The following is a 7426-nucleotide window of genomic DNA, read 5'->3' as shown; positions in this document are numbered from 1 at the left end:
CAATTTGCCAAATTTGCCACGTTAACTCTTTGCAGTACATTTTCAAAACAGTAGACTGCAGTGTAGCTACCTGAAATAGGTTGGAAGGAAAAAGGATCACCCCTTGAGTCAGTATTTTGTTGAATCACCTTTTGCTTCAGTTACAGCCTTAAGTCTGTTGGGATATGTCTCTGTCTCTACTAACTTTGCACATCTAGACTTTGCAATATTGGCCCATCTTTGCAGACACCATGTAAGAAAAAAAAAAAAAAAAACTCACTGAGTTGGAAAAAGGATCACCCCTTGAGTCAGTATTTTGTTGAATCACCTTTTGCTTCAGTTACAGCCTTAAGTCTGTTGGGATATGTCTCTGTCTCTACTAACTTTGCACATCTAGACTTTGCAATATTGGCCCACTCATCTTTGCAGAACTGCTCAAGTTCAGTTTAATTTGATTTGTGGACTGCAGTCTTCAAGTCATTCCACAGATTTTCAGTGGGGCTTAAGTCTGGGTTCTGACTAGGCCATGCAAGGACATTCACCTTTGTCTCCTTCAACCACTGTGTGCTCAGTTTTGCTGTGTGCTTTGGGTCATTGTCATGCTGGAAGGTAAACCTTATTCCCATTGACAACTTTCTGGCAGAGGGCAGCAGATTTTCCTCACGATTTTGACGGTATTTTGCCCCATCCAGTTTTCTTTCTATCCTGACCAGTGCTCCAGTCCCTGCTGCAGAGAAATAACAGGATATTACCACCTCCATGCTTTACTTTAGGAATGCTGTTATTTGATGGTGAGCTGTATTGGATTTCCGCCAGACATATCGTTTGGTGTTGAGGCCAGATAACTCAATTGTAGTCTCATCTGCCTAATTTTAGTCTCATCTGCCTCAGAATCTTCAAGGTGTGTTTTTGCAAAGCTCAGTCGTGACTGCATGTGGCCTTTCTTGAGGAGTAACATTTTTTCTTGCAACCCTCCCATATAAGCCACATTTGTGGAGAATTTGTGATATTGTTGTCATATGCACACAATGACCTCTCTTTGTCATAAATTCCTGCAACTGCTTCAGAGTTGCTGTAGGCCTCTTGGTCGCCTCTCTGACCAGTTTCCTCCAAGCTCTTTCATCCAGTTTGCAGCGACCTCCTGATCCATCGAGGGTCCGTGTTGTAACAAATACCTTCCACTTCTTAATAATAGACTTCACTGTGCTTTTAGGCATTAATAAAGCCTTTGAAATTTTTTTCTATCCATCTCCTGACTTGTGCCTGTCCACAACTTTATTCCGGAGATCTTTTGACAGTGCCTTGCCACCCATAGTTGATTGTTTGCTTCAGTTGCACTACCAAGGACTGAAATGCTCCAGGAAAGCTCTTTTCATGCTGAGCTAATCAAAATGACCACAGCTGATCACAGTTGAAAGTCAAATGGCTTTGTGTGCCATTGAGAAGGTGATTAACTACACCTGATTGAGTTTACAAGTCCTTTTTAGGAGGGGGGTGATCCTTTTTCCAACTCGGTGATTCTGTTTTTGTTTTTTTTTTCTGACATGTTGGTGTTATATCTTTCTCTTGGATGTTATAAGTTGCACTGAGTAAATACAGCTGGATAAAACAAAAACTGTATCTCTCTTCATTTCAGACTGTAAAGCAACAAAATTTGATAAGGGGGTGATTCTTTTCCATACCCACTGTATAACTTTACTAAATATGGCACAAACACATTGAATGAATGAACAATCAATTAGGTACAATTAACAGTATTAAACTTGAAAATCTGTACATTTACATTAACCATCTGAATGAACTGATTCAATAGATTAATTGGACTTTCTAATACCACAAATGTTAGTACACAAAGGGTAAGTTTACATGACAACTAAACGGAAAGATTTTTCCTTTGCGTTTTTGAAAAGTTGTCACATAAAGGCAAAAATGTTGTCAAAACGATAGTTGTTCACACAGATCCACTAAAATGGCTAAAAACGCTGTATTATTCATGCCAGGCCAGTAGTTGGTGAAGTCACACATGTGCACATACCTCTAGACTGAACATGTAATATGCATAAACTTAACACCGTTTTCACAAATTCGTGTTTTTGTAGTTCACACAGAGACGATAATGGTATCGTTCTCAAAAATTTACACTTTGAAACTCGTTTTCAAGTTTGCATTTTCAGGCCCCCAAATGCCATTGTTGTGTAAAGAAACATGCATAAAATGCATAAAAAGTTTTCTGTTATTATTTGGAGAGAGGACCATTTAGGACAAATCAATTTACAATAATGATTCAGACTTTCCAACACTACATATGAGATGGGAGTACTTAGGATGAACTAATTCACTAAAATGAATTCCACTTTTCAGCACTATACAAAGAAGAGAGAGGACTGTTTAAGACAAATCAATTCACAATAATAAATCAGACTTTCCAGTGATATATGGTTGAGAGGGCTGTTTAGGTGAGCGCGTTTGTTTATTCCTCCAGTTCAGAGTTTATTCGCGTTACACTGCTACTCTTTGGGTAAAGTAAAAAAATTACTGGAAAAACTGCACTACACCTATTAGACCTATAAAACCATCTGCTGAAAAAAAAGTATCAAAGTTAGCTAGTATTGTTGCTACTTTTAGTTAGTTGCTCTCCAGTACTTATCAGTAGAGTACAGTAGCCAATACAGTAGCCATTGCGTTTAGAATTTTGTGGCATTACTTGCTTTCCAGCCTGCTTTTAGTGCTCATTTCCATTTGGCAGGTGGCATGTATTGCAAATGTTAATGGGTTTGTTGACTTCTGAATTTCACAGCATCTCATTACATGACTGTTTGTTTGGGTCCCTTGGGACTAATCACTAGGAGCACCTATCAATCAGCCTGTCCGATGCTTCTGCCTTAGTCTGACCAAGTATGAGCTTGGATGTCACTTAATGAGTGCATCTCATTTAGAACAATGACAACATTTTTAAGACAGACACTTCTCTCTGCGGCAAACACAAGCCTCTCATAGCCAAACACATGACTTAATCACACACATGATTAATAACCATGATTATCAGTAAATTCCAGCAGGTCTTTTAATAATTTTCGCCCAAGCCCTGCTCAGGCTTCTCTCTCTCTCTCTCTCTCTCTCTCTCTAATTAGGTTAATAGAGGTCCATCAGTAATTGGGAGGACGGTAGAGCAGTGGTGTAGTGTAAGTATTCAGGTGTGACGTCTGTCAGATGGAAGATTTACCTGAAAGGGGTGGCCTATAGAATTACCCATATGTCACACGCACATTAAAATCACATTAATTTTGTGCATGTATGTGAGTGTTGCAGCTCATCCCAAGGGAAAAAGCAGGCCTTGTTCAGACAGGCAGCAAAATCTGTTTTTCTGCCCCAAACTTTAGTTTTTTGTAGTATGCACAGAAATAAGGGATGCACAATATATTGGAAACATATTGCATATCATCCTATATTATATTGCTTATTATTGCTTATCAATATTGCTTATTGCCAATATTGCTTATCATCCAAGAGTTTTTTGTTTTTGTTTTGTTTTTGCTTTTTTTGGATATATGTAATTGTGCATTGTGATTTTCTCCATTTTTATATTTAGATAATCTTTGCCATCATATAGGCAAATGCTTACTAAGCTAGTCATTTAAAACACTAATAATTTAATAATATTGTTAAATATAATCTTTAGCAAGTCTCAAAATGAATTTTTTTCTCGTAATCTACATTATAATGTTGTAATGTGTAAATTTACGTGTAGGATTTAAAATGATTCATTTTTATTTTTTGATTTCATTAGATTTTTTTTAAATCTGTAAATAAAACAAAGATTGGAGCACATGTACCAGAAAATACAATTTCTCTTTTAACATTTTAATTCAATGTATTACATGCACTTGGCTTGTAATTATTTGTGAAATTTGCCAAATATGAGTGAAAAAAGTTTTAAAGTAAATCCTACACCTTTTTTTCAGTGTATTTGTATTTTGTGGAATTGTGGCCTTCATTGGTGTTTTATACTGTACCTTGTGTTTGTTATGGATAAGCTTGTTAAATGTCACTGGAACGAAACCCAAATTAGATCATTAATTATTTGTTAGTGTCAAATATGAGATAGGATCTACAGTACAAGAATATGAAATGCAGTAGGCTACACTTTATTGCTTTACTTTGTGTGTTGGTAGGGAAGGTAAAAAGGGGTATTCGTCCAAGAGGAAAGGCCTGTGTGAGTGGGCATCCTTCAAAGAGTGTGTACGGGCTTTTGTGTATGTATGTTGTTGGATGAGAGAGAGAGTGTAACAGACATGTAGCAGGCAACCCCAGCGGTAATGTGAGCCTGTGGCCTGAGTGGATCGAATGTCCGTTAAAGATCACAGGTTCCATTGTCTTGTGGTATACACTCTACCGCTCCACACACTCCTCCTCTGCTCCTCTCTCCCGCCTCCCTTCTTCATGCTCTTTAATTATTCTAGCATCATCCCTCTCCTCGGGTCACTCATTTTCCAGTGCCTGCCCTTCCTTTTAGTTATCCCAGCTGCTAAAATTTCACTTACTAACATTATGACTCTGTCCTTAAAATAGATATTACAGTGTTTTACAATCTTTTTTTCTATCTCAGATACCACCATAACCCCTTCAGTAAGTCTCAAATACCCCTTCATCGATACCAAAAATGAATTCCTATGAACCTATATGTAACGATTCAGTCCACTGAAGGCAAGCATAGTGAGAACCCAAGTGCAGTTTATTTACAGGTGATTCAAACTCCAAACATAAACCAAACAAGATACACATACATAAGGGCAAGGGAAGCATGACACAACCAGCATGAAATAATTACAAAATAAAAGACATGAAAACATGAACATGAAACAAAACCCAAACACAAAACCCCACATTACACTATATGAATCTAAATGAAAGTAAAAGCCATCATTTTTACTAATGTTAATGAGGAGACCATCAGAGGACTTTTATGGCAGACAAGTGTAGGGAAAGTTTTATGAAAAACACACATTCTTTTTATTTTTTAGATTATATCATATGTAAGTAAATATATTTTTGCTATGTTATATTATTTGTGATAAACTGGCCATCCGTTCGAGGTGTATTCCTGTCTTCGGCCTGATACACTGGAATAGGCCCCATCCTTTATATTATATTATATTATATTATATTATATTATATTATATTATATTATATTATATTATATTATATTATCAAGACTGCACATCATTGGCTGTCTATATTCCAAGAACTAAGCTTGATTGGGCAAATGCTAAATAGCTGAGGATTTCACACTCTCTCTGTCTCTCTCAGGATACTGACAGTTCTTCAGCAGTGAAGGACATGATGAAAGGCCTGGATGACAACCAGGACGGGAAAGTCAGTTTCCAGGAGTACCTGACGCTGGTGGGCTACCTGGCCAACTCACTGAGTGAGCAGAAAGCACAGAGCACTCCAGCCAGTGAACAATAAGAAGCCCAAAAGCATCGATGACACTTGGGTTGATGACACTGACAATCATTTGTAATGCTGGAGTCTTGCACCAGTAATCATGGTAAATAAGAGAGACTGGGGCTAGTTGTCACATTTTTTACTTACTAAACTGTTTTCAACGTGGCTTGCTTTATCAAAAAAATATCAAACCATTGTTTTGGCCAAAACACACTGTATTAATAAATTGTGTAAAAGTTACCGTAGCTTAACATACATATCAAAACACAACTCTTTAGCCCTTGTGACTTCCTGTTGTAACAACTAGCCAAGGTCTTCAATGCAATTAAAAATCTGCAATTAAATCTGCAATGATCTGAAAACACACTTAAAGTCTCTGATATTGCAATGTACTCGCATTTATGAAATTATAAAACAATGTCTGACCTGTGGCCATGTACAAGTGCTAAATCAAGTAACTTTTTGTTGCATAAGTTTTTTTTTTTTTTTTTTTTTTTTGCTTTCCATATAAACAGGGTTTTATTTCAAGGCTCCTGTGTTTTCAAATATGATTTCATTGTTTTTACTGGGAACAAAATATGCTTGATTAGTGCTTAAAACAAGGCATAACTGATGAATGCAAGCCATCAAATTTATTAAAAAATAGAGTCAATGTCAATGTTGTATACACATCAGATTTGTCCATTTAAAAAAGTGAAATTTTACACTACTGGAGAATTGTTTTTGTATAACCTTTCAATTAAAATATGGAAATAATTACAAAATTGTAATTTTAGTCATCCTTTAACTTTCAGACATGGAATAAAAGCTAAAGATCATGGTGCTCTGGTTACAGCCTGTGCCCTAGCATGAATACATATTTTTATGTGTACACATTTTGTGTGTTTGATAGTGTCCTTTGAATTTGGCCATTCGTGTGTGTCCGTGTGTGTGTGTGTCCGTGTGTGTGTTTTCAGTCCCAAGCCTTGGCTGACATATGTGTATGGACACCGTTTGCTTAATGATGAATTAACACCTGTGCAGCAGTATCAGGTGTGACAGGACCACTTGTAGTCAGATGCTCACTCAACACACACACACACACACACACACACACGCCTGAGCACCTATCAGCACCTCTAAAGACCCTTGGGTTGTAAGTAGCTTTTTGTTTATTTCATGTAACCTTGTTTGGCCTGTAACATTATCAGTCCTCAGGCACCTGACCCTATTTCATCTTATGGCTTATGTGCCATTATATTAATAATTCTAAAAAAGTGCATCACGAAATTAACTACAGTTATATAGACTTATATACTTACATATATAAATGTGTCTGATAGATAATTGCATAACTTACATAATATATTATAGACGTTTACATTTTGAGCTTGACTGATTTTCAGTATAGCGATGTTTGTGTCTAAGTCATCAATTACAGCAGATAAATCATTTAGTTCAGGGTGCTGAACTATCATCTCTCTAAAAGTTTAATGTGACAAGCGCCAGTACATATAACTAACCTTTGGGATCAAACATATCTATTTACCCAAAAGCTCTTCTTTCAGGTAAGTCCAGGTTTTCAGAGTATGTTTATATACATTAATGTTTTGCATCATTAGATAAGCATGAAAACATGACTGGTAACATTTAGTGACACAACAAAGTCCGTTACATGTACATTTTATACATTTTAAAGGGGTCATATGATGCGATTTCAAGTTTTCCTTTCTCTTTGGAGTGTTACAAACTCTTGGTGCATAAAGAAGATCTGTAAATTTGCAAATACTAAAGTCTCAAATCCAAAGAGATATTCCTTATAAAAGTTAAGAGTCAAACGGCTGTTCTAATACGCCCCCACATGTCTACATCACTCTGTGGAAATATTAGCATAATGCCGCCCAAATGTGCATGCAAAGAAAGAAGGCGTGGTTTCAGGAACAGCAGTAGTGTTGATGCAGCCATGTCAGGGAGACGCTGTGTGTTTCAGTGCGAAAGCAAAAGCACTTTATTTGGCCTTCCG

The sequence above is a fragment of the Sinocyclocheilus rhinocerous genome, unplaced genomic scaffold (genome assembly GCF_001515625.1).
Source record: "Sinocyclocheilus rhinocerous isolate Xijiao unplaced genomic scaffold, SAMN03320098_v1.1 scaffold241, whole genome shotgun sequence".
NCBI classification, from domain to species: Eukaryota; Metazoa; Chordata; class Actinopteri; order Cypriniformes; family Cyprinidae; genus Sinocyclocheilus; species Sinocyclocheilus rhinocerous.
Note: the sequence above shows the minus strand (reverse complement) of the source record.